Here is a 27305-nt window from a genome sequence, read left to right as displayed (position 1 = left end):
TCTGAGAAATAAAAAATGAAAAATTGTGTGATAAATATCCAATTGCCCAAACAGAAAACCGCATGTATCGACAACCTCTATTCTCGAGTTAGTATATGAATGCACAGTTTTTTTCATTATATGTACTCAAATATATGAATGATTCAGTTAGTATTAGTATTGTTAAGATTTTTTTATATTTATTAAGAAATATTTTGAAAACTACATTTTCAATACAATTTTTATTATTATTATTTTCTTATTACAAATAAAAAATTCAGTCTTTTTGTGATTATTTATACCATTTTGTGTTGTAATACTGCAAAAGTCTAGAACATGGTGTTGGAAAGGGAATGTAGCATCTTGTTGTAATACATGCATTTGGGTATTGAAATGTTAGTCTATTTTCTCGAAATGATACATTTTTAATTCTTTCTGAATCATCATATATGCTTATTTGCCCATAAATTTAAGAGATTCTGACTACTTGAGTTGAAAAGAGGTAGTGGTCATGTAATTATGCATTAGCTTGGCAGTTGGCAAGAAGGTCACTATGCTTAAGAATTAACATTTAACTTCGAAATGTTTAAAGTTACATTTAAAACCCTGTTGATGCTTCTATCTAATATTTAATCTCATTCGATGCAAGAAAATAGTTGAATATCAAATACTAAATTCAATTCAGTTACAATATATTTTCTATTAAGCATTTTTTTTATTTTTTTAGGTGCAATGGCATTTGAAGAAGGTATTTGAGGTTGATTATAGTATTAGAAGTATAAAACTCATAGAATTGATTCTCTTAATTACATATACATTTGTTATAAACTCATAGAATTGATCAGTGCTTCAACAACATCAGCAAAGGTTTTCTGTTTGAGCTATCTTCTTCCGCTTGAATGAAATATGTTAAATGCTACAATTGGTTAACAGTTTCAAATACACATAAAAAAATTAGACACACCTTAACAGTAAAAACATGAAAATAATAATGGAAAACTCTTTAGCAACATGATATTCAAATAAATAAGAGCATTCATACATGTTGTATATCTTCCTTTGCAAAGCGCACATCAACTCATAATTTAATGTGCCCCTTGTTGTACCCCTGATCTGACTAAAATTTGACATTCATTAAAACATGTCATAACGTTTAACACAAAGTTATCCAATAATAAATCTTTTTGGAATGGAATGCATGAGTACCAAGCAAAGTGCATCTAAGGATGTGAAGGAATTCAAACAAAAGGCAAGAGCAAAACAATTGTCATGCATTTCTCTCCTTGAGACTGTTCTCAGTGTTCTGTAATTTATCAATATTGTGTAAGTGTCAAAGTGTATGCCATGAAGCACATCCATAAACTATTTTAGAGTAGACGAATGCTGGTTGAAAACGAGCTGCACATCCATGGATCAGAACAAATATATGTGAAATGAATTTGGTGAAAATTGAACCACTTTAGCAAGTTTAGAATCAAATATATAGCAGACTATTAGTTGCTATAGAAATTCTAAGTATACATATTTAATCTGTCATACTTAATACAAGTTATATATGTGACACAATGATATATCAAAGCGTATATATGCTTTAGTTAATCCTGATATTTGTTGTTTGCTTAGATTCATAAGGCCTTTAGCTCTGCGGCAAATAGCATCATCGCCAATACTTGAACAATGTACTAGTTCAAGAGCCTGCAAGAACTTACATCCCTTCCCCATTTTTAGAAGAGCACGATTGTTAATCCTTTGGCGGTATAATAAAGCCAACTCAGTAAGGCACCTCCAAACAGTAGCTTCAGTCATGACAGCAAATGAATAATCTGAAGATGGTAACTACACATAAATCAATAGAATAGTTGTTGGATATTGCTATGGTGAAAAAGAGAAGTTTGCCAAATAATCAAAGCAAAAAAAGAAGCAAAAAAAAAAAACAGAGAAAGAGAAATTACGAGCCAGATTTTCAAATCTCCTCAAGTCAAAATGTTTACATGTAAGCATGGCCACATTTCCATTGGAAAAAAACAAGCAGACCCTAGTCCTTATCTTGCCTAAAAAATCAGGCCATTGATACAATTCCATTGAACATCACCATTTACCAACACTTGAAAACTAATGGACAAATTAATTTTCTGCTACCGCATATATCCTTAAAATTGAATTGAATTGCACATAACTTTATGCTTGGAACAAATATGAAACTAAAATATATCTTTACTATATTAAACACATCTTTGACTTGGATTATTATTCTTTATTCATATACAAAAAATTTCTTGAGAATGTCAGGAAATTGCAAGTTAAAATAAGAAAAGATAATAGACTAACATTAATCAAGACAATAATGGTTATTTGAAATATCGTGAGTCAAATTTAGGCAAAATTGAATTGAAGAGCATACCTTCACTGGTGGAAAAAGGGCCATTTGCATCGGCCGAAGCGTGATGCAAAAGCCCTCGATGCAAATGCAATTGCATCGGCCGCTGGCCGATGCAAATGAGGTGATCATTTGCGTCGGCCCCTTAAAGAGGTTGACACAAATGGGCACATCTTTTGCATCGATCCTTTGTAAGGGCCAATGCAAATGTTGTGTCAGCCACGTTAAATGTTACAATCATTTGCATCGGCCCCTTACAACGGCCGATGCAAATGATTCTTTATTTGCATCAGTCCTTTCAAGGGCCGATGCAAATAATGAATTTATTTGCACAAATGAATTTATTTATTTTTTCAGAATTTAATTTCAGTATCCTGTATTCAGATTTGTTCAATTTGATGAAAAAATATATTAGATCAATATTGCATCATTTCATTACCTTGTAACAAATTAATAGTTTCATAAGAACAAAAAGGTTACACGGATAAAACTATACCATTTGTTTCCAAGTTTTTGGTACAAAAAAACAAAAGCACTTCATTCTAGTGCAGCAAAATCCTACGAAGTTTGTTATATTTACAAAAAGGAGAATGACTTCATTCTAGCTTTAACATGAATCCTAAAAACATTTATACAAAACACAGAATGTACAATCAACCTTTCAAATTGCAGCAAAATCCTACGACCTGTCAATTAAAAATTATGAAACAAGAACAATTAATATTATAAGCAAAGTCATTCCTAAATAAAACAGAATAAATGGAAGCAACAATATATAATATCTCACTGAATTATGAAAAATAAAGTCTATAACCTCACGGAATCTTAAATTGGCGCATTGGTTATAAAATACGTCGCCCAAATATCTCTAACGACATTTATCTCATCCTCGGAATAAGGTGTGCTTCTTTTAAGAACCTTAACAAAAGCAAAACGTGAAGCGTAAATACTCAAGATTGTTTAGCATACACAATTAAAAGTATTTTGATAAATTAGAAATGACAACTAACATCAACAGATACCTTAGTTAGTTTCTCACTATTATGGTAAGAATTAACTATTTCTAGAATGTACCACATGACATAGTATCCGCACTCAGCTGACGCTTTTTGTTGAGCACACTACATGTATTTCAATTGTAAAAATAAATAAATATCGCATGATGCACGCATATGCTAAATATCACTTATAAGGAAAATTATACATACATCTGCGTCATTCCATGTCAATGTACTTCCGGCTCCTAATGACTTGTAGATTCGGAAAGCATTGGAGAGTGTCAACCTAATCATTAGAGACCGCTTTTTTGTCGGAGGTGGCCGCTTAGAATCAAATACATAAACCTCACTTTTGCTATTGCAAAGGACTAAAAGAAGCCAATGATTCCTACAAGTACGATCAAATATTATAATCAACTAATACAACTCAAATAAAACATAAATAAAATATTTATACCCTTCGTGGTACGGGCAGAAGATGAATTGTTTGAAGTTGTGTTATTGCATCGCTTTTTATCATGTATGTCGTACTATCATCAAACTTATTTGTTTGCATACATGCTGAAATCCTATTCGGACACATGAATCCGAAGGAATTTTGAAAACTTAAATTGTCGGCATTTTCATCACAGAGAGCCTTACATATAGTGTAGTAACAGTTAGATTTCAAAAAAATATTAAATTAAAACTTTAGGCAAATGCAAGTATTATATATCTTACATTATAAAAATTTGCAACATTGGAACATTGAGACAATCTCCTTTGAGAAGTTCCATGATATCCTCCCTCATGATAGGAATATTGTTAGTGTCATATAGAAAAATATTCTTATCAAACGGCATTGAAATGATTTGACATTCAACAAAAACAGACAACGAAGAGTACATACTCTTACACTTCTGACTCAAATGTTGAAACTCATTATCATAAACAAAGGCTTTTTTCGGTTTTGTAGATGGTCCCTTTGTGCCATGCCCACTTTCAACATTTTTACTTTTAGCACAATCTACAACCTTATTCCTTATAGCACACTTATCTTTTGGTATTGTTTCCTAATAACAATTTAAGTAGAAATATATATTAACAAACATTGTAGATGATATAATTACACACTATAAGAATTGTATTGACAAGTTACCTCATTAGTTGAAAGATCAACCATTTCTTTTGGCCATTGTACAAAAGTACCATGAGCTTGATGAAGTTTCTTAATCCACTCAATTGGAACGGGAACGGGAACATCTTTATATTGCTCTACAACACAATCAACGCTCACTCTCACATTTTCGGGAGGGATGGACTTGTGGTGAATAATACTCATCTATAGGTAACACATACCATCTGCAATAATAACTCTCTCCATTGGATCGTTCATGAACAATGCTAGCCAACATGAATGAGGTTCCTTGTCATTTATCTTGAAAAATATTAGATTTTTAAAAAAATTATATAACATCAAATTGAAAAAGTAATGATCAACTTAAAGTTTATAAATACAATACCTCTTGGATTGCCAAAGAACTAACACCCCCTGAATGACAACTACTAGGAACTTGTGGAGCGATTGGGCTATATGTTTCTACCTCCATCATTTGATTTGCTAGATTTATACCTGTTTGTCTAGCAAATAACAACAACTTCTCGTTAAACAAAACATCCATCTCCGATCTCATCTCATCTTTCATCTCATTTCTCATCCATTGGCTCACTCTTCTCTCTATTTCCTCTACTTCGACTTCTTTAACTCGCTTACATTGAGTATTCGGCCCAAACACAAGTGAAACGGGTACACCACCACCATATCCTAGTACCTAACCATGACGGTCTTTCTTATCTAGAGCACGATTTAGGTGATCATCTAACCTACTAGGCACAAATTCCCCTTCAACTTGTTTCTGTTTCCATTCATCCTACATGAAATTAATTTCCAACTGAAGTTAGTAAACAGATTTACAACTAATTTACTAACCTATACATCAATCAAAAAAATTGACATATTTAAACATGTATTTATATACTTACAACTTTATTTTTTACTTCTCATGTTTCCTTATTAGGCACATACAGATTTCCTTTCTCGTCTCTTTTTTATCTTGCAAGAATCCATGCAAGAGTCCTATCTGACACATTATAAACTGTTGAATCGGAGGAACTCATAGATGAGATAGAGAGTGGGGCCAACAACCCTTGTTCACGCCAAACCGGCACCATTTCACCATACGATTTTTGCCCCAAATGATGAGGATATTTATTGAAAGACTGACTACGTCTCGCTTTCTCTCTTTTTTCCTAATTGAAAAATAAAAAATTGATTAATAACAATAAATAAATACAATTATAACTTAAAATTATAATCGTAATCATATATGTACCTTAGCTTCTTCCGTACTATGTATCTTCACAAATTCATCTGACACCTCTTTAGAAATAAAATTATATTCTTCATAAGGCATTCGTTTATTTTCGGGCATTGGCCTTGAACATTTGATCCAGCCACTCACCAATCTTGATTTAAATCCCGTCCATGCCCTACAACACTTCTGTAACACTTTTTTTTATATTCTTCATTTTCCTCAATTTGAAACTCCCTCTTAAGAAAACAAAACATAATAACCAGTTTATATTACTTTCAACAATGTCACGACCCAAACCAGGCCATGACCGGCGCATAAATTAAATTAACTTTAATCTATGCTAGCCTAAATTCTGAACTAATAGAAATTCCAAAATTTACTAACAGAATATCAAACTCGTCTCAATTACATGAATAAACCTTAAAAGAATCAAATGTGCAAGTCTAAACCTCAAAAATCAAAATTCTCTAAAGATAATATAAAGCTAATTTATTAGGCAATCTCCTTCAACATCAATCCAAGGGTTACCTCACGAACATGGACCTTAATCTGAAAAAAAAAAGATTCAACGTGGTATGAGATTTTCGTCTATACGAGCGAAAACCTCAGTGAGTAGTAGCTACAGCACACAACAGAAAGGGAACAGGCAGGCAAGTTGACACTTCTAAATCATGACAAATATAGTTCAAAATATAGTATTTCAAAATCAGTTAAACTAAATGGGCAATATAAGATAATCAATTCCAAAATGCTGACAATCAATTGTCAAACATAACACTGAAACCTTTCAAAATATCAAATATTAGTATAATCAGAAAATAAGACAAAAGCTTTAAAACACATGGTACAGTGTAACAGAGTGGTGATACTGCACACCACCAGGGCCAGATAAATGGTAAGCGCTACCAATAACAGATACAGATAACAGATAATTGCCTTCACCGATCTTATGCATGATTCTAATGTTGACACGACTGACGACAAAACTGACAACTGACATCATGACTCGAAGACAAATTCAAAATCCTAATGTTATGAAGATCGGTGAGAGGCCAGATAACAGATACAGATATACTGAGCACTTGTACCAGTTTGAAAACATATAGTATACCTATATAAATCAGAAAATCATAACTGATTGAAGAACTTATCAGGTTTCAAAAATAAAAGTAATAACTGCGATGAATCGCGTATCAGAAAGTACAGATCATATCAAATCAAATTTTAATAACTTCTTTGGAACTGAGAGTAAAACAAATCAACTATAAAGGCATGTTCCCAGAATATACGCTCTAATACTAAGGATATTTAGTAAACATAAAGGTTCAAATACACGCTTTTATAAAGGAAAACATACGATCAAATGCCAATTTTTGATAAACGGTTTCCATTCTGATATCTCAATCAAATCGTGTCATGTACTGTAATTACCACTCACCTGGAACTTAAGCAGAAATCCAACCCCGACAACTCGTCTCTCAATCAACGGGAGGAATATCAGAATTTCCTATTGGTTCAGTAACAATTGAGAATGAGTAAACTAATCTTAATCATGTCTAAACTAACGGGGACAATTATCGCTTTAGGGGATGAATAATAGACATTTCAAATTCTACAAAAAAATTCAAGTAATCTGGAAACTTGACTAAAGACTATAAAATATTATATGTTGAGAAACCAATTTGATCGGAATTAATTTGGAAGAAAAATTACCAATGGAATAATCACTCATTTAAATATGTAAGGCATAGCATTTGTAAAATATGGAAGGCTTTAAAAAGGAAGTTAATCATTTGTAGGTAATAGGATAATTGATACAAACAATACCAACTCCCCTAATTTAAGATTAATTTATAAAAAAAGAAATTGTGCAGGGAAGTAACCAAACCCAGCAAAACAAACAATTACATGAACCAAACTACTATATATAATAAATAAAAAATGGATGGGTTCAAAGACATTTACAATTATATATTTTTTTTTTTAAAATAACATAATGAATTACTAAGCACAAACCTAGAGAAGGTGGGTCTACGGGAAAAGATAGGGTTGAAGCTAGTAAATTTAATAGTTCCATAAAGAAGAAAAGAAATAAAAAAAAAATCAATTTGGGTACAGTTTTCAAAATCTTAAGAGTTTTTAGAAAAGACATGTCTCTGAAAAGATGGGATTTGAGGAACAATTTACAAAGAAAAAGACAACCTTGAATACATATAATATTGTAGAGAATAATTAGACTTACCTATATAGATTTTGATAGCCTTGGCTTAGCACATAGAAGGTCCAAAAAAAATGCAGCAGAACTTGAGGTTTTAGTTTTTCCTTCAAAAAAAACGTAAAGGGGAACAAGAGAGTGGCGGCAGCTTTCTTGAAAGAGAAAGAGGAAACAGTTTTTTTTTTTCTTTTTGATACAGGCTAGGTTTTCAAAAGTAGTGGTTAAAGTTTAGGAATAAGATAAAATTTTAAATAATAATATATTATATCCAATTAATAATTTTTTTGAAATCTAATTTTATTTTACTCATAATACTATTATTTTATATATACATACCCAAAATTAAGGTTATTACATTCTTCCCCCCTAAAGAAAATTTGGTCCCTGAATTTAAATTATAAAGAGACTAACCTGACGCATCGAATAAATGAGGGTATCTAATTCGCATTGCAGATTCAGGCTCCCAAGTGGCTTCACTACTAGAATGGTTTTGCCAAAGAACTTTAACTAAAGGAATTTCTTTTGAACGCAGCTTCCGAACTTGATTGTCTAATATCTTTATAGACTGCTCCTCATATGATAGATCATCTCTAACTTGTATAGTTTGATGTTTCAAAACATGGGAAGTATCTGGAATATATTTCCTAAGCATCGATATATGAAATACCGGGTGAACCTTAGAGAAATCAGGTGGAAGAGCTAAACGGTATGCAACTGCACCAATCCTTTCAATAATCTCAAACGGGCCTACATAACGCGGACTCAATTTTCCTTTCTTGCCAAAACGCATGATTCCTTTCATCGGAGAGACCTTCAGAAATACATGATCACCGACCTGAAATTCCACATTCTTGCGCCTCGGATCAACATAACTCTTTTGCCTACTCTGAGCTGTTAAGAGTCTATCACGGATAACACGAACTTTATCTGAAGTCAATTGTATCAATTCAGGTCTAGTGAGTCTCCTTTCTCCAACCTCATCCCAACAAATTGGCGACCGACACTTACGACCATACAAGGCTTCGTAAGGTGCCATCTCAATGCTAGCTTGATAGCTATTGTTATAAGCAAACTCTACCAAAGGCAAATGATGATCCCAATTTTGGCCAAAATCAAAGATACAAGCTCGAAGCATATCCTCTAAAGTCTGAATAGTCCTCTCTGACTGACCGTCGGTCTGAGGATGAAACGCTGTGCTAAATTGGAGTCTTGTACCTAACGCTTCTTGAAATTTCTTCCAAAATCGAGAAGTAAATTGAGCACCACGATCTGACACGATAGAGACTGGAACTCCATGAAGTCTAACAATCTCATCAATGTATAATTGAGCAAGCTTAGAAAAATCATAAGTTATCTTCACATGAAGAAAATGAGCAGACTTAGTTAAACGGTCGACTATCACCCAAATGGAATCATACCCTCCCCTAGTACGAGGCAATCCTACCACGAAGTCCATAGCAATGTTCTCCCACTTCCACTCAGGAATAGGTAATGGTTGGAGCAACCCAGACGGTTTCTGATGTTCTGCCTTGACTTGCTGGCAAGTAAGGCATCTAGCAACAAAGTCTGCAACATCTCTTTTTATTCCACTCCACCAGTATAACTCTCTTAAATCTCTATACATCTTAGTGGAACCAGGATGAACTGTATAAGCCGAACAGTGTGCTTCCTCCAAAATTTCCCTTTTTAAATCATCAACACTAGGAACACACAGTCTAGTCCCATAACGAAGAACTCCATCATCACCAATCATGAAGTCTTGAACCTTACCCTGACAAACATCATCCTTAACTTTACACAATTGAGGATCTTCTTGTTGCGCTGCTTTGATTCTATCTAATAGAATAGGTCTAACACGAAAATGAGCTACCAACGCTTCAGATGTTGCCTCAAATTCTACTCCTTGATCAATCAATTCATGAATATCACCAATCAAAGGTCTCCTCACTACGGAAAGATGAGCTAAGCTACCCAGAGATTTCCTACTTAAAGCATCTGCTACAACATTTGCTTTTCCTGGATGGTACTGAATTGTGCAATCATAATCCTTGAGAAACTCCACTCATCTTCTCTGCCTCAAATTTAAATCACGCTGATCAAAGATGTATTTGAGACTTTTATGGTCAGTGAAAATTTCACATGTCTCCCCATACAAGTAATGTCTCCATATCTTCAGGGCAAAGATCACTGCTGCCATTTCCAAATCATGAGTTGGATAATTTTGTTCATGTTGCTTTAATTGGCGAGAAGCATACGCAATCACATGACCATGTTGCATCAATACACAACCCAGACCAACCCTTGAAGCATCACAAAACACTGTGTAGCCCCCCGATCCAGATGGAAGAGCTAACACTGGTGCTGAAGTCAAACGAACTTTCAATTCTTCAAAGCTTTTCTCACACGCTTCTGACCACTGAAACTTCACATTCTTCTGGGTTAACTTGGTTAAAGGAGAAGCTATTCGAGAAAAGTCTTGCACAAAACGTCGATAATAACCCGCTAACCCAAGAAAACTTCGAATCTCCGACACTGAACTAGGCCTTGGCCAATGAAGAACGACATCAACCTTCTTCGGATCAACGCTCACCCCATCTTTGGATACTACGTGCCCTAAGAATGCGACACTATCCAACCAGAATTCACATTTTGAGAACTTAGCATACAACTGGTTCTCTTTTAGGGTCTGAAGAACAAGCCTCAAATGCTGCTCATGTTCTTCTTTACTTTTAGAATACACCAGAATGTCATCTATGAACACTATCACAAAACGATCAAGGAAGGGCTTAAACACCCTATTCATTAGATCCATAAAAGCTGCAGGAGCATTAGTGAGACCAAAAGGCATCACCAGAAATTCATAGTGACCATACCTAGTCCTGAAAGCTGTCTTAGGTATGTCGACATTTTTAACCCTCAACTGATGATAACCGGACCTCAGATCGATCTTAGAAAAGTACTTTGCACCCTGGAGCTGATCAAATAGATCATCAATTCGAGGAAGAGGGTATTTGTTACGTATTGTGACCTTGTTCAACTGTCGATAATCAATGCACAATCTCATTGATCCATCCTTCTTCTTCACAAACAACACAGGAGCACCCCAAGGAGAGACACTAGGGCGAATGAACCCTTTGTCAAGCAAGTCTTGCAGTTGTTCCTTTAACTCCTTGAGTTCAGTAGGAGCCATTCGGTAAGGAGGCATAGATATGGGTCTTGTTTCGGGTGCTAAGTCAACACAGAAATCGATTACTCTTTCAGGTGGCAAACCTGCCAAATCTTCAGGAAAGACATCAGCAAACTCATTCACCACATCAACATTCTCCAACTCGACACCCTCTACTTGAGTATCCTTAACATAAGCTAAAAACCCTTCACAGTTCTTATACAACAATCTTTTTGCAGCAATAGCAGAAATAAGACTATGAGGAACCATGCTACGATCTCCTTGAAATTGAAATTCTATCTCCCCAGGAATTTTGAAAGTTACTAACTTGCTATAACAGTTTAAAGAGGCATGATATGAGGCTAACCAATCCATTCCCAAAAGCACATCAAAATCTAACATTTCAAGTAATACAAGATCAGCTAAGAGTTCCCTTTCCCCTACTTTTACTAAGCAATTCTTAAAAGCTAGATTTATGTCAAGGACATCTCCTATAGGTGTTGCCACAGATAACGGACAATCTAACATAGTGGGTGGTACACCAAATTTCATAGAAAAACAAGGAGAAACAAAGGAATGTGTAGCACCAGGATCAATCAAAACTCTAGCATCAAATGAACATACAGAAATGGTACCTGTCACCACTGCATTAGATGCCTGAGCATCCTGCTGTGTCAGAGCAAAGGCTCTAGACTGACCTCGACCTGTTGTTGCATGATTAGGAGCTGGATTGGGACCTCGACCACCCTGACCTCGACCTCCTGAACTCTGGCCTCTACCACCATACTGAGAAGATGGCTGAGTAACAAAAGGAGCAGAACCTGTGTCCTGACTCACAGCTAGTGTTGTGTTACTGCTTGGGCAATCCTTTCTTCTATGTCCCACCTGACCACAACCAAAACAAGCCCCAGTTGCTCGATGGCATGGAGAGTTACCATGGAATTTACCGCAAAGCTGACAAGTAGGGAATGATGATCTAGAGGAACTTTGACTATTCTGAGTACCAGTGGACTGAGCTCTCTGACCATGTCTCTGATTATTCTTGGAGTATTGCCCTCCTTGACCAGGTAAGGAATGAGACCCATGAGATACTGAATAGTTACTTCCCCTACTATGCTGACCACTCTGGTTGTCATATCGAGCACGTTTATTCTGATCACGAGCCCTACGCTGATCATCAAACATCTCCATCTGCCTGGACCGATCCACCACCTCCTCAAAGCTAGACAATCGTAGAGGAGCAATTCGATCTAACAGTCTGTCTCGAAGTCCCCTTTCAAACCTCCTTGCCTTCCTCTCCTCAGTTGGAATAAGATGCTCTCCAAAACGAGCAAGTCGAGTGAATTTCATTTCATATTCACTCACAGACATACCAGCCTGCTTCAGCACTTCAAACTCTAAAGCTTTAGCTTCCTTAACACTAGGAGGAAGGAACCTCTCTAAGAAGGAATCACGGAACTGTGGCCAAAGGAAATCATTATCAAGTCCATTCCCTCTTTTGGAAAGATACCAGCTACGTGCCACTCCTTGTAACTGATTCCCTGCTAACAATACCATCCTAACACTGGTGCATCCCAAAACCTCATAACATCTGTCCATAGCATCTAGAAAATCCATAGGATCGGTTACTGAATCCTCACCCGAAAACTTTGGAGGTAGTAACCTCAAGAAGTCACTGAGATCCTGTAATTGTGCTCTATCATTAGGCATAGCAGATCTTGTAGTTCTTGGTTGTATGTTCTCACCTACCACATTTGTTAGCCTTTCAACTGCTTGAAAGACTCCTTGCAATCCAGCAGCTAAATCAGTGTTAGATATTTGAGCAGGCTGAGAGGTTGAAGCTCTATGAGTGGGCTCAGATGACCCTCCAGCTGGTTGCAATATTGGTTCAGATGCTGGAGCTGCTCCTCCAATAGGGTGTGAAGCTCCCCCATCAAGCTGAGATGAATTCTCAACGGTCACCCTACTCCTAGTACTAACATTAACCGTATTCTTGCCTCTTTTTCTTCCTTTAGGAGGCATGATTACCTATCCATGCAGCAGAGTTAGACACTTTAGCAAATGAGGTATTGAAAATGAGTAAATAGGAAGACCCAGATAGATATGCAAGATAAGGGGTACGAACAGAACACGTGAATCCTATACAGTAAGTTTATAAGAACCCAAACCTTGCTCTGATACCACCTTTGTCACGACCCAAACCAGGCCATGACCGGCGCATAAATTAAATTAACTTTAATCTATGCTAGCCTAAATTCTGAACTAATAGAAATTCCAAAATTTACTAACAGAATATCAAACTCGTCTCAATTACATGAATAAACCTTAAAAGAATCAAATGTGCAAGTCTAAACCTCAAAAATCAAAATTCTCTAAAGATAATATAAAGCTAATTTATTAGGCAATCTCCTTCAACATCAATCCAAGGGTTACCTCACGAACATGGACCTTAATCTGAAAAAAAAAAGATTCAACGTGGTATGAGATTTTCGTCTATACGAGCGAAAACCTCAGTGAGTAGTAGCTACAGCACACAACAGAAAGGGAACAGGCAGGCAAGTTGACACTTCTAAATCATGACAAATATAGTTCAAAATATAGTATTTCAAAATCAGTTAAACTAAATGGGCAATATAAGATAATCAATTCCAAAATGCTGACAATCAATTGTCAAACATAACACTGAAACCTTTCAAAATATCAAATATTAGTATAATCAGAAAATAAGACAAAAGCTTTAAAACACATGGTACAGTGTAACAGAGTGGTGATACTGCACACCACCAGGGCCAGATAAATGGTAAGCGCTACCAATAACAGATACAGATAACAGATAATTGCCTTCACCGATCTTATGCATGATTCTAATGTTGACACGACTGACGACAAAACTGACAACTGACATCATGACTCGAAGACAAATTCAAAATCCTAATGTTATGAAGATCGGTGAGAGGCCAGATAACAGATACAGATATACTGAGCACTTGTACCAGTTTGAAAACATATAGTATACCTATATAAATCAGAAAATCATAACTGATTGAAGAAATTATCAGGTTTCAAAAATAAAAGTAATAACTGCGATGAATCGCGTATCAGAAAGTACAGATCATATCAAATCAAATTTTAATAACTTCTTTGGAACTGAGAGTAAAACAAATCAACTATAAAGGCATGTTCCCAGAATATACGCTCTAATACTAAGGATATTTAGTAAACATAAAGGTTCAAATACACGCTTTTATAAAGGAAAACATACGATCAAATGCCAATTTTTGATAAACGGTTTCCATTCTGATATCTCAATCAAATCGTGTCATGTACTGTAATTACCACTCACCTGGAACTTAAGCAGAAATCCAACCCCGACAACTCGTCTCTCAATCAACGGGAGGAATATCAGAATTTCCTATTGGTTCAGTAACAATTGAGAATGAGTAAACTAATCTTAATCATGTCTAAACTAACGGGGACAATTATCGCTTTAGGGGATGAATAATAGACATTTCAAATTCTACAAAAAAATTCAAGTAATCTGGAAACTTGACTAAAGACTATAAAATATTATATGTTGAGAAACCAATTTGATCGGAATTAATTTGGAAGAAAAATTACCAATGGAATAATCACTCATTTAAATATGTAAGGCATAGCATTTGTAAAATATGGAAGGCTTTAAAAAGGAAGTTAATCATTTGTAGGTAATAGGATAATTGATACAAACAATACCAACTCCCCTAATTTAAGATTAATTTATAAAAAAAGAAATTGTGCAGGGAAGTAACCAAACCCAGCAAAACAAACAATTACATGAACCAAACTACTATATATAATAAATAAAAAATGGATGGGTTCAAAGACATTTACAATTTTATATTTTTTTTTTTAAAATAACATAATGAATTACTAAGCACAAACCTAGAGAAGGTGGGTCTACGGGAAAAGATAGGGTTGAAGCTAGTAAATTTAATAGTTCCATAAAGAAGAAAAGAAATAAAAAAAAAATCAATTTGGGTACAGTTTTCAAAATCTTAAGAGTTTTTAGAAAAGACATGTCTCTGAAAAGATGGGATTTGAGGAACAATTTACAAAGAAAAAGACAACCTTGAATACATATAATATTGTAGAGAATAATTAGACTTACCTATATAGATTTTGATAGCCTTGGCTTAGCACATAGAAGGTCAAAAAAAAATGCAGCAGAACTTGAGGTTTTAGTTTTTCCTTCAAAAAAAACGTAAAGGGGAACAAGAGAGTGGCGGCAGCTTTCTTGAAAGAGAAAGAGGAAACAGTTTTTTTTTTCTTTTTGATACAGGCTAGGTTTTCAAAAGTAGTGGTTAAAGTTTAGAAATAAGATAAAATTTTAAATAATAATATATTATATCCAATTAATAATTTTTTTGAAATCTAATTTTATTTTACTCATAATACTATTATTTTATATATACATACCCAAAATTAAGGTTATTACAAACAATAAGCATAATAAAGCTTTATTCCTTATTTTGAATCTCGTGCATCACTTTATCATATCATTTTGAATACACTCTAGACTTTTACACAATGATTGGAGTTGGTGTAAGGACTTGCTTTTTCTTTTTGACATCGCTTCTAATTTGTATTCACTCAATAGTTTGTCTTGATGAAGATCTGCTTGTTTGTCTTGTTTGATTCACGTGATGGATTGGTTTTTTTATAGTGATCTTTGAGGCACCAATGATTTGAATCCCGACATAGCCATAAACAAAGAGAAAGCGCTACAAAGACTCAATGTGAGCTTTGCAAAAACTCGGGTTAGGTAACAAACTAAGTGATAGTTTGCAAAAATTGGGTTAGAACGAAAGAAAATCTATAAGGTACAAAATATAGGCTCAAATGGGCTTCCTAGAGTGGATGAAAAAGAAAAAACAAGGTAAAGAAAAAGGTTAGTTCTAATGAGGCTGATTCATCGTTTAACATCTCAAATCATTGCATGTAGGTTCAACTCAGTATTAGGTGCAAAATCTGTAATCTTTCCACAAGTCAAAGCATTCACACAAAAATGTCAAGAAAAAGAGCTTTTTGATGTTCGCTCTTGGGCTCAAATTCAACTCACAGTTCTTGGGTTTCAAACTTGTGCTTACTAGTTCTCCCCAAACTCGAGTTCAATATCGCATGCCTTCAATTCTTAAGTTATCTACCTAAGTACTGATTTTAGCATTTCTTCAAAAGTAGGGTCTAAATGCAAACTTTAGCTCATGCTTTTATAGATACAAGGATTGTGTCCTACACCTAAACTAGTTGTCATGCAATTTTAGATTCGGTCCCCAGCCCTTAGAAACAAATAACGAAGTTTAGATTCGAAGGAGGTTTACGATTTTAGGTCCTAAACATGCAAAAACATAAATAAAGCATAAACAAAACCCGAAAATGCTGAACTAAACTGGACACGACGTAACAAAAATTTAAAATTTATACAAATTTTTGTAAGTTTGTCTACCCATCCTTCTCACACTTAAAATATGCAATAAGTTCCAACATTGCATCTAAAACCATAAAACACATGTGCAAAAAGTTAGGGTGGAGAAGACAACTTACTGATCGGCCAGGGGATATGGCCATGCCATGCTATAGCGCTTGTAGTAGTCTGCCACTATGTACTCGAGACCGGTGAGCCTCTGATCCATATTCTGCTCAAAATTGGTGAACCGTTGGTCCATCTACTGAACAATGTTGTAGGTTCGGAGGTTGAGATCCCACATCTCTGCCATCATCATGTTCATAGCTTGGAATTGAGCCTGCACCCCCGGCTCTTGGTACTCCGCTTGGTACCCTTCTGCTGCAGCTGCAACTCCTTCCTCCTAAAGGCTGATTCTTCTTCCCTTTTTACTTGTTAATTAGCTTGTACTCTTCCTATGTGCTAGACTTGGTTGTATTCCGCATTTATGCATTCCACAGTTATAATATATGATTTATAATTTCAATTTCATCATATGTGTTGATATTTATTATGAACTTCGAAATCCACTAGGATTCACATAGGTGTTGCTGTTAAGCCCAAAATATACATAAAATATCATTAATATTTACATCAGCTTTGCTATGAATTCATGTTGTTTATATCTATTTTAGAGTACTTTTACTTTCGAATATGTTTCTTTCATACAAGGTACCTAAATATTTGGTAAAATCCAAATAGGAACGAAAAGAGGTCAAAAACGAAGGAAAAACCCTAAGTTAGGAGCCAAAAGACGAAGAAATCAGCACACCGATACAAGGAAGACAAGAACGAAGTCAGAAATGGGAGAATATTCCAAATTCTCGGTAGAGAATTGTGGGCCGCGACCGAGAATCCTAAATTCTCGGTCGTGACATGCTAAATCCTAGCATCTCTCCTTTATGTTCCAAAGACCAAAAATCAGTTCCTCATTCTCAGCCGAGAATTTCCATTCTCGGTAAGATCAGCAGCTTTTGCAGCACAACATACACATGTTTAAATTCCAAAAAACGTGTTCGTTCGGGTGGATAGAAACGTCTCTTCGCAGAGGATACGACCCTTCACAACGGACACGACACTTCAATCACGACTCTTCAACATCTATAAATAAAGAGTTGATTGAGAGTTGAAATAATAATGAGAGAGTTAGATTTTAAGATTAGTGCATGAGTTATGCAGAAACTCTGACTCAGAAATTAGTCAGAGATTAGAAGCTCGATTCTGTAAAAAGCAATATGATGTACACACATTGTTTATTAAATAATTACAAACACAGTAGAGTTTAGATTTGTTCATATTAGTTTACATTTTGGTAGTAGCCGATCGTATCTCTATTACGAAGTTACAGCGAGAAGATTTAGTAGAGGATCCGCCCCTGAGCCTGACAAACTCTAACGAAACCCAAGGAAAGGATTGACAACCCGTTCACTTGCAAGTCGTCGAAAGTTTCCATGCTTCTTGTTCTCTGTAAACTTGTATCAAATTTATATTTCATCTAATAAAGTTCATTCTATTCGATAGATTTTTATGTAGCACTTTGGTAAATGATCCGAAGTGAGTTCTGGTGTTTTCATTAAAACGTAGTTAAATTCAAAATCTTTACAAGGAAACTTTGTTGAACACTTAGGCAAATTGATATCACCAGTAGAGTATCAATTTGGTTAAGGTAGCGATCTAACCCGACCGTAGGAGGATTGACTGCAGTTCAAAGCCCTAAAATTAGAGGAATCGACGTTTATTTCATCATTATAATTTATACAAAGTTTAAAGTTGTTTTCTTTGCTTAATGCAAACGAATACATTTGTTTACTTTTCTAAAGAACTAAACGTTTCTGTTTTGTAAATTTATCCCTAAATCAGAAGTATTTTCTAACATTTGTCATACTCTAATCTAATTCTTATTCTAGCAATTTCAAAACCAAATCCAATTAAACGATTTTACATATTATAAACCTTAAAAGTAAATCTAATTGATTCAAAATAAGTTTTTGTTAAAAAACGTTCCCTGTGGGATCGATATCTTTTATTACTACAAGCGTATACCGTGCACTTGCGGAAATCGCTCAACAAGTTTTTGGCGTCGTTGCCGGGGAACGCCTAATTTTTAACAAAAATTTATATTTTTCGTGTTTTATTTCGAACCTTGGTTTATAATATATTTATGTATTTATTTATTTTCTAGTTTTTATTATTTATTGAGGATGGTCACTAGGACTAAATCCTCGTTGTTATTTAACGTTTGCAATTAGATGTTTGCAGATAAAAAATTCAAGTTTTTTCAAAGATAACCTGGAGATTTGATTATCAATGAAATTTACAGAAGGAGTCTACAGAAAAGAAATTTGGCTAGCAGATACATCAGAAGGAAAAGAAAATTTTATGAAACAGGATGTCAGACGTGAACAAATTTACCTTTTTATGAAACAGGATGTCAGACGTGAACAAATTTTAAGAAATTTACCTTTTTCTCAAACACCTTTACCTATTTTCTATACACTTAACCCTTCGCCAAAAACATCATTTCTCTTTGTGAACAAATTTATACAAACCCTACATTAAAACCAAATAATTTCTTTTTCTTTATTCATATCACTTCCTTAAACACTTACATTTATCTCTCCAAGAAATAACCGATCAACTCTTCTCAAACAGATATATCAAAAAACGGAAATGAGGAATACAGTCGATGAAATTATCTTATCCGTCAGGAAGAAATTGTATACTTTTAATATAGTTTTGAAAGTTTCAGTTAATGTACGTAGTTTTTGTTTAAGGCCAGAACCAGAAGTTCGGGCATTCAACCGAAATCATTAGATCCTTAAATTGAGAAAACGCAAAAAAAAAAGCGCTTAAAAAAATGCTAAAAAAAGAGAAATAATATAATGATAATTTCAAAGTTGGGGGTATAGTTCTACTTTCTTTTATTCCCGCTTGAAATTATTCCCAGGTAAGTTAAAATGGACAAGTCCATATTTAGTTGATAAATTTTTTTTTTTTAGTACGAAGACGCTCCAATTCGAGAAAATTGAATTCGTGGACGTATTCAATAAAAATTAATTACTTCGTTTTCAAACCTTATGTTGTTTATCTTTAATCTTGTTTGTTGTTTTATTTTCATTTTTACTTGTTTTTAAATTTAATTTACATTTGTTTATTTTTATGATTTTATTTCTATTTAGTTTTTAGTTTTTAGATATGTATATCAAGTTTAAAATCAATAAGAATTTATTTCAGACCTGCTTTTAATTAGTTTTCAGGAAACCAATATGTATATATGAATCCCAAGAATCTCAGTTGAGATTTCCGGATTCTCAGTTGAGAATCAGCAATCTCAGTTTGTCTCAGGAAGGGAGGTAAAATTTCTGAACTTACCGAGAATATGAATTCTCAGTTGAGAATTCAGGATTCCAAAATTTCAAGGGAAAGGAAAAAAAAAATTCTAAACTTACCGAGAATCGAAATTCTCGACCGAGAATTAATAATTCTCGGTAACTTCAGCGAAATCAAGAAATTTTCAGAGAGATTTTCTCTCTGAAAATGACTTGTCGCGACCGAGAATCGCCATTCACGGTCGCGAGACGAGCATATATCGGACCTATATCTCTTCTTTCTTCTTCAGTTCATGCACCATTGCTGAATATTTCACAAAAATTAAGATTCTTCATGTTCAAATGGTGTGAATTTGCACCTTTTCGCCACCAACAGACACATTAATTCATCCTAACATCATTATAAATAATTAGAGAAGATCAGATTTCCATACTTTTCATCTCTTTCAGACAAAATCTGATATTCTTCTCAAACCTTTCAAAAAAAAAAGTTCCAGAGACTTTTTCCTTTTCTCAAAACCATTACTTCCAAGCATAAATCTTCCAAGAAGATTACTGCTGCACACAACAAGCGTCCTGATTTATCAGAATGCTACGGTGCACCGTTTCCCATTTACACACATGATGAAGAACGAAGATATTATAAACCTATTTGTTATATATAGTTTGTATATAGGTTTGTTTTGTGTCTGTTCTTTCTGTAACTTGTATATATGTCTTCTCATTTTAATAAAACTATCAAGTTTGATTCTTGATTCTTTTTGCTTAAAATACGTTAACCATACAAGTTATACGAATACATCCAAATCTAAGTTTAAATGAAACAGTATAACTTTTACAATAAATCTGTAATTATTTTGAATCTGTATCCATTTCAGAAATGTTTCTGAACATCTGACTTTTCATATATATTACATGTTCATTAATTATAATCATTAATAACTATTGAACAAGTTCATGAACATTCATTTTATATGATAATTCTAAGTTTTGTTCTATACATATGTTTGTAAATTTTGATGACATATCAACTTTGATTCTTTGGTTATTTTTTATTAGTATATGTTAACCATGCAACTTATTTGAATGAATCTATATATATGTTCATGTGGAACAGTATAACCTTCAAACATGAATGTGTATATGATGTTAAAATGACTCTGTATATCATTTCATTAATCTGCATAAGTTTCAATGTTTCAGATTTAATATGAATAAGTGATTAATAATTTGTTTTGCTTACTTTTAATCTATTTGTTTGTTTCTGTATATAGGTTTGTTTTTTATTTTCCTTGTATATATGTTCTTGTTGATTTATGTAAATATGTGTTCCTGCAATAAGAATTCAAATTCATTTCATACTTTAATCTTATGTTCTGGTTTATGTCTGTTAAAATTTATACACTATTAGCAAATGAATCTGTACATATATATCTTAAATGCTAATAAGTTATAATCATTATTAACTATTGAACATGATAATAAATTTTCATTTTCATGCAATCATTGAGTTTAATTTTAATTATGAAATTATGAACTTATATCGTGTTGATTTTTGCATATATCAGTATGAACTTATTAAAATAAAACATACAATTTTTCATATAAATCTGTATCAATTAGAATAAGGTTAATGTTTAAGGTTAAATGTTTCTTTATTTGAATACTACTTTAATTTGAATAAGGTTCATGTTTAAGTTTTAAGCATGAATAAAAACCTACATGGACTTACGTTCATTATCTCTTAGAAGATTAATTTCCATCCACTGCTTATTCCTTTAAACTTATGTGAATTAATGTTTCCATTCACTGCTTATTCCTTTAAGGCTTTAAATGTTTCATTACTCAAAATTTATCAAGGCTAAACCTTTGGTTTTCCTTGCATTTTAATGTTTTATTTTGTGTTTTTAAGTTTCCGGTATACATGTTTTCATTTATAGGTCATATTTGCACAGGAATTTTATCAAAACGGGGTTTTTAGTCGCGATACGCGACCTGTAGGCACAAATTTATCCAATTTTGCAACTTTTTCCTACTCCTACACTAAACTCCTAAACACCTATATTCTTACCTATATATACCTATCCCTTACACAAACCTTATATCACCTCCTATTTTTCCCAATTACACAATCCAAACTCTTCCTAGTACAATTAATTCCACACCATATCACCTTTACTTTTACCAAATTTTTGCCTACCCAATATACTTCTTTCCCAACCACAACCTTCATAGCCTAACCCTCCAAATGCCTAGACATAAGAAGATTACTCTTTCCCATGCTACAAAGGAATGAGAGGATTATATTTCAGAATTAGGTTCCAATTTATGAAGTTGGGGATGTCGAGATGCGTTTTTAGTTTGGATATCATACAAAATAGTTTATTGTTAAGCCATCAATTTTCAAAGCAATTCGGTTTGGACATAATTTGCCTAGTTTGGATGGATTTCATCCCAAGAATGCTACTAGCACGCTTATTAAAGATCGTTGGTTTTCGTGGTAGATAGCAGTGGATTACTTTTTGACAATTTTAACCATGTTTCTATTTCAACCAATAAGCACGTTACTATGCGTACTTTGATTACGGGTTTTGTTTTGGATGCTACGAGTATTGTGGAGCAGTTTTCAATCACTTACTCCTAATAATTTTCCGATGTTGGATTATGCCGCAATTTTACACATTCATTTCATGGTTAGCCAGTGATGGCTAGTTTTGCAAGTTCAATGTTGGTACTTCACGTTCACATGGTAATGGTGCTGAGCAGATATTTTGTTGGGGATGCCGATATGTATTAAAAAGTGTGAAGGAGGAGCATGTTGATGCCCAAACACATGCACAAGGGCATGTTGGTGATGAGCACAATCTTGATAATCAAGTTAAATTGCAACAAATTTTGAACTCAATGAATGCACACAACCGTCAATGGATTTGCAGTTAGCTGATATTGTTGAGACCAATCTAAAGATGCATTCGAGGATTACCGAGGTGGATGCTAATACATGATGCCGGTTATTATCATTTTTCCATCGTCACAACGTCGTGACCACACTGTCTCCACCGGGTTCACCTTCATAAGAATAGATTTTATCTTATCTTTTCTCAACTCATTTATCTTTTATGTTATTTTTGATTAAGTTTGGTACAATTTTAATTTCTATTTATGTTGGATACAATCCATTTCATATTTATATATTTTCTTTTCGTATGCTTTATTTCGTACAATTTTTCGTGTTTTATCATTTTTGCACCAATGAGGACATGGTCCAAATTAAGTGTGGGAGGAGATATTGCATATATCATTTTATTACACATACGAATAAATGCAACGAATAAGAATAAATAATTTTCAAGCAACATTTTCAAATGCAACACTTGTTTTATGCAAATGCAACATATATTGCAACACAATTTATTTAACATTATTTTTCATAACGTTACATTTTTATATGTTTAAAGTATTTTAACTTATGATTATTTTTAGGTTATCATTATCGTTAGAAATGATATTTCTATACGGGTAATAATTTTTAAAAAAAATTTCACAAATCTCCGATACGATTTTAAGTAAAAACGTCTCGAGTGAATGTATTTAAGTTAATAAAATTCTTTATTTTATCTCTATTTTATATCATAAATTCATGATACAATAAATCTTATTTTTAAATTTTCAATTAGGTTTATAGGCATTAAATTGAACTAACAATTTTAGCTCGGTTTGATTTCGTCTTACATTAACACCAATTGAAGTTTTTAAGGAACTTTAGCCATAATACATGTTGAATTTTAAGTCAATATAGGATGAATGTGTTATCTTTCTTTTTCCCAATTTACAATTTAAATTTTATAATTCATATTAATTAATCAATTAGTTGGATTCTTAACTTTTGGCCACGATTGAGACCAACCTTATCACAATCGAGGTATGAAAGGGAAGAAAATTAAGTACCGTTTACTTTTGGCCACGATTGAGACCAACCTTATCACAATCGAGGTATGAAAGGAACGTTTAAAAGCAAAATAATAAGCATGTTTAAGTTTAAAGTAACGATTGCGTCCACCCATGGTATGGTCGGTACCTCTTAAGCGAACACAAAGCAAATAAAAAGGGTATAAGGTTACGATCAAGACCACCCTTATCTCAGGCGTAACTAGCAAATAATTAACCCAAGTACTTATTCATTTAATATATCCCATATATTAGTTTAGGTTTGGGAAAGGAAATTTTGTGCTTTGAAATGCCTTGAGGCGAAAGACTCAATAACATGCGTGCTTATTTCGTCCCGAATACTTCAGTTTTAAAATAAAGATATAAGACGAATGATATATCGCCTTTATACTAAGTTAGTTTGATATTTTGCGTATAAATTTGCCATGCGAAGTTAATCTTTTCGGCTTAACTAATTTAAAAAGTAAATACAGAGATATATGTTTTATTTTCATAAAGAGATTAGTTAAAGAATAAATTCAGTGAAATTTTGCTCGGGACTAGCAAAAGATTAAGTGTGGAGAGTTGCCTTACCGGAAGTGACAAACCAGAAACCGTAGGAATTGACAAGCCACGGAACTTACGGGCCCTATTTTCTGAACCTAAGAATTAGAGTCGCCTTAAGAGGGAATCACGATCTAAGAACCTCACGGAGTTGTTCGGTTTATAGATAATCGTCTTTGCAAGAGTAAATTGTTACTTGTATATATTCCGAAATATTGTTTGTCGTGTATTGTAACTTATCATTACCCATATCACTTCATTAGAGTTTGAACTGTACACATCTGTTTCACCCATAGTTTAGGAGTAGTTATAGTTATCACCCAAACTCAAATCTAAAGTATTCACCGCTTAGATAACGTATAGAACCGAGTAGTTTAATACTTGTGGGTATAAATCCCATGGATTCTATATTTGGACTTAACCAGATTTATTACTTGATACGATGGGGTACACTTGTCCCTGAGTAGCAGCGAAGAGATCCTTGTAGTTAGCGGTCTCTTCGCTCATCAGCAATGAACCTAGTTGAGCTTTGATATAGTTAAGTAGTGAAAATATTAGACTACAAAAAGAAAAACGGCAAAGTAATGGGAAACAAGCCTTATGCCAAGAATATTGAAGCTATGGTTCTATATGTACATGTATGGAAGTATTTTAGAATTAAGAACAAAGATCAACTTTCTCATTAATTTAATATAACTAACTGAATTGACATACCTGCCAATTTTAAAAATTGATGCAAGGTCCAAGATTGCATCCAATGATACTCCAGTTTGGTGAATTAGTGCAGGAACACCTTCAAAATACATGACCTTTTAGTATTGAATTTCGCCATGCTCCTTGTAAATAAACTGACCCAACTAGACAAGGAGCTCACATCAAAGTTGAAACTGGTACACATTTTGAATCAGGGTCGTTTACTGGAGAAATTATGAACAAGAGCTCAATTAAAAAAAATCTCAAACAAAATATAACTATTAAACAAGAAAATCATAGGAGTTCAATGAGGGATAAAATAACATTCTCAGTTAATTAAATTTCCAAAGTACTAAAAGTGGTTATACAATGGTTTATTCTTACCACGAATTGGAACTTTTAAGCACTAATACTTTTGGAGATACATATTACTTATAGCTATAAAAGTTAGAACCATTATAGCTATTTGAATGTGCCAATAATGGAAGCAAAAAATAGTATCATGCTCTTAAGCAGGTGAGTATAAGAACTTAATGACATCCAAATAATCCAAATTGAAGCATGATGAGCAATACTCAGATCCAATACTAGTCCATAACTAGTTACCAATTATGCTACAGAAGTGGTCATGTTCTGTAAACAAAACCGGTTCTGGACTGGTATTCTTGTTCTATTTACAAAATTGGTAACCAGTTCTGGACTGGTATTCCTAACCTTTTTGGTAATCTTTGTGATTTTTGATTATTGTGAGACAACCATTTTTCCTTCAAAAGTTTCATTTAAGAGATGTGCTGAACTTTCTAGCACAAGAGTCCATTTTTCAGATATAGGACGAAAACTAGTCGATAGAAAGCCACAAATGTGTAACATGAAAGAGATCATCCTAAGCTGTAACATCTCTTAGAAACTTACCTTATTCAACTAACATATAGATCAATGTGAGAACAAGTACATACATAAAACATATAGAGTTTAGGAAAATCATTTTGACACAATTTGAAACAACATAAAACAGAGCAGCAACAATTAAGTCATTTAATTAAGCTGAGGCATGTTTCAAACTAAGATAACATAGGTGGTCGAGTAGGATTTAGACACTGCAACATGACACAGATTTGGACCCAGCAATCCAAATGAACTCAAGGTGCTTCCTCACATGAAAGTTAAGATATATTTGTTCGTATATGCAACTAACCTTTACTTATCACACATGGTTCTTCATCTTAAATTTGGGTTTTCAAGTATATATCAGCCTGAATATGTAAGATATCTAGCCAAACAAAAATATGCAACAAATTGATTTACCCACCAGAAATTATTCATATATAAATAGCACCACTTACTTTCCAGCATAAACACATCTTGCACAATAATACTATCTGAAAAATTCAGAACCTTGAGCAACCAATGGTTTGAACATCATAGCAACAACTCTTTTACAGCAATCAACATCATTAAATAATTAAGTAAAATGTATAACTTGGACCAAGTTGCTATATCTGGCTAATTTCAGACACGAAATAGATTAACCATGGAAAAAAACATGCACTCACTCCTTAACTTCAACAAATTAGGTCTGTTGGAAAGCGATCAGCAGATAAAAATAGCATGGAGAAAATCAGATCTGGAACGCGATCAACCACTTGCAGTAACACCTAAAGAATATAAATTGAAGAAATAGATTAAAGAGATTTAGATAGGGCTTAAACATCTTGGTTCAGAATGATTTACACTAGATCAAGAAAATACATGTAACGATAGCAGAAAATTTGATCACAGTCGACCAATCAATGCTGGAAGAGATTGCTGTCCATTAGGGCGGGGAAAAAGCCTCCACCATCAAAGCAAATGAAAGTGCCTACCATCACACATTCTGGGTAAAACATATGCTTTCACAAGGGTTGAAGGAATAAGGATTGATGATATCTGTGCTTGAAGGAAAGAAATGGTAGGTCTGTAAATTAGGGGCCGTAATAAGGGTTGAGGAAAGGGGGCGGTAAACTCCAAATTTTTTTTTGTCGAATTAGAAATATTTGGGGGGAAGGGTTTGACGGTAATATTTTGGGGAAAATTATTAGAAAGTATTAGTGAGGATAATATTTCTTATTAACATTAAGATAAAATACAATATAATGAGAATAATAAGTAATTAAATCTAATAATTGGTAAAAAAAATAAATATTAATGAGAATAAAATAAAATAAAATTAAACAAATAAATTGTT

General features: G+C 33.7%; 1 long non-coding RNA gene across 1 annotated transcript; it reads right to left on the bottom strand.

The window, feature by feature from the left end:
* Positions 1-2844: 2844 nt before the first annotated feature.
* Positions 2845-27070, bottom strand: LOC136235805 (uncharacterized). The gene is made up of 11 exons (XR_010691936.1): positions 26831-27070; positions 26635-26736; positions 25103-25305; positions 5727-5944; positions 5377-5643; positions 4857-5264; positions 4493-4771; positions 3565-3742; positions 3379-3477; positions 3171-3274; positions 2845-3042 (listed from the first exon to the last, which is right to left on the bottom strand). It is a non-coding gene; the product is annotated as an uncharacterized lncRNA (long non-coding RNA).
* Between the last annotated feature and the right edge of the window lie 235 nt (positions 27071-27305).

The sequence above is a fragment of the Euphorbia lathyris genome, chromosome 7 (assembly GCF_963576675.1).
Source record: "Euphorbia lathyris chromosome 7, ddEupLath1.1, whole genome shotgun sequence".
NCBI lineage: Eukaryota > Viridiplantae > Streptophyta > Magnoliopsida > Malpighiales > Euphorbiaceae > Euphorbia > Euphorbia lathyris.
Note: the sequence above shows the minus strand (reverse complement) of the source record. Positions and strands in the feature narration are given on the sequence as shown.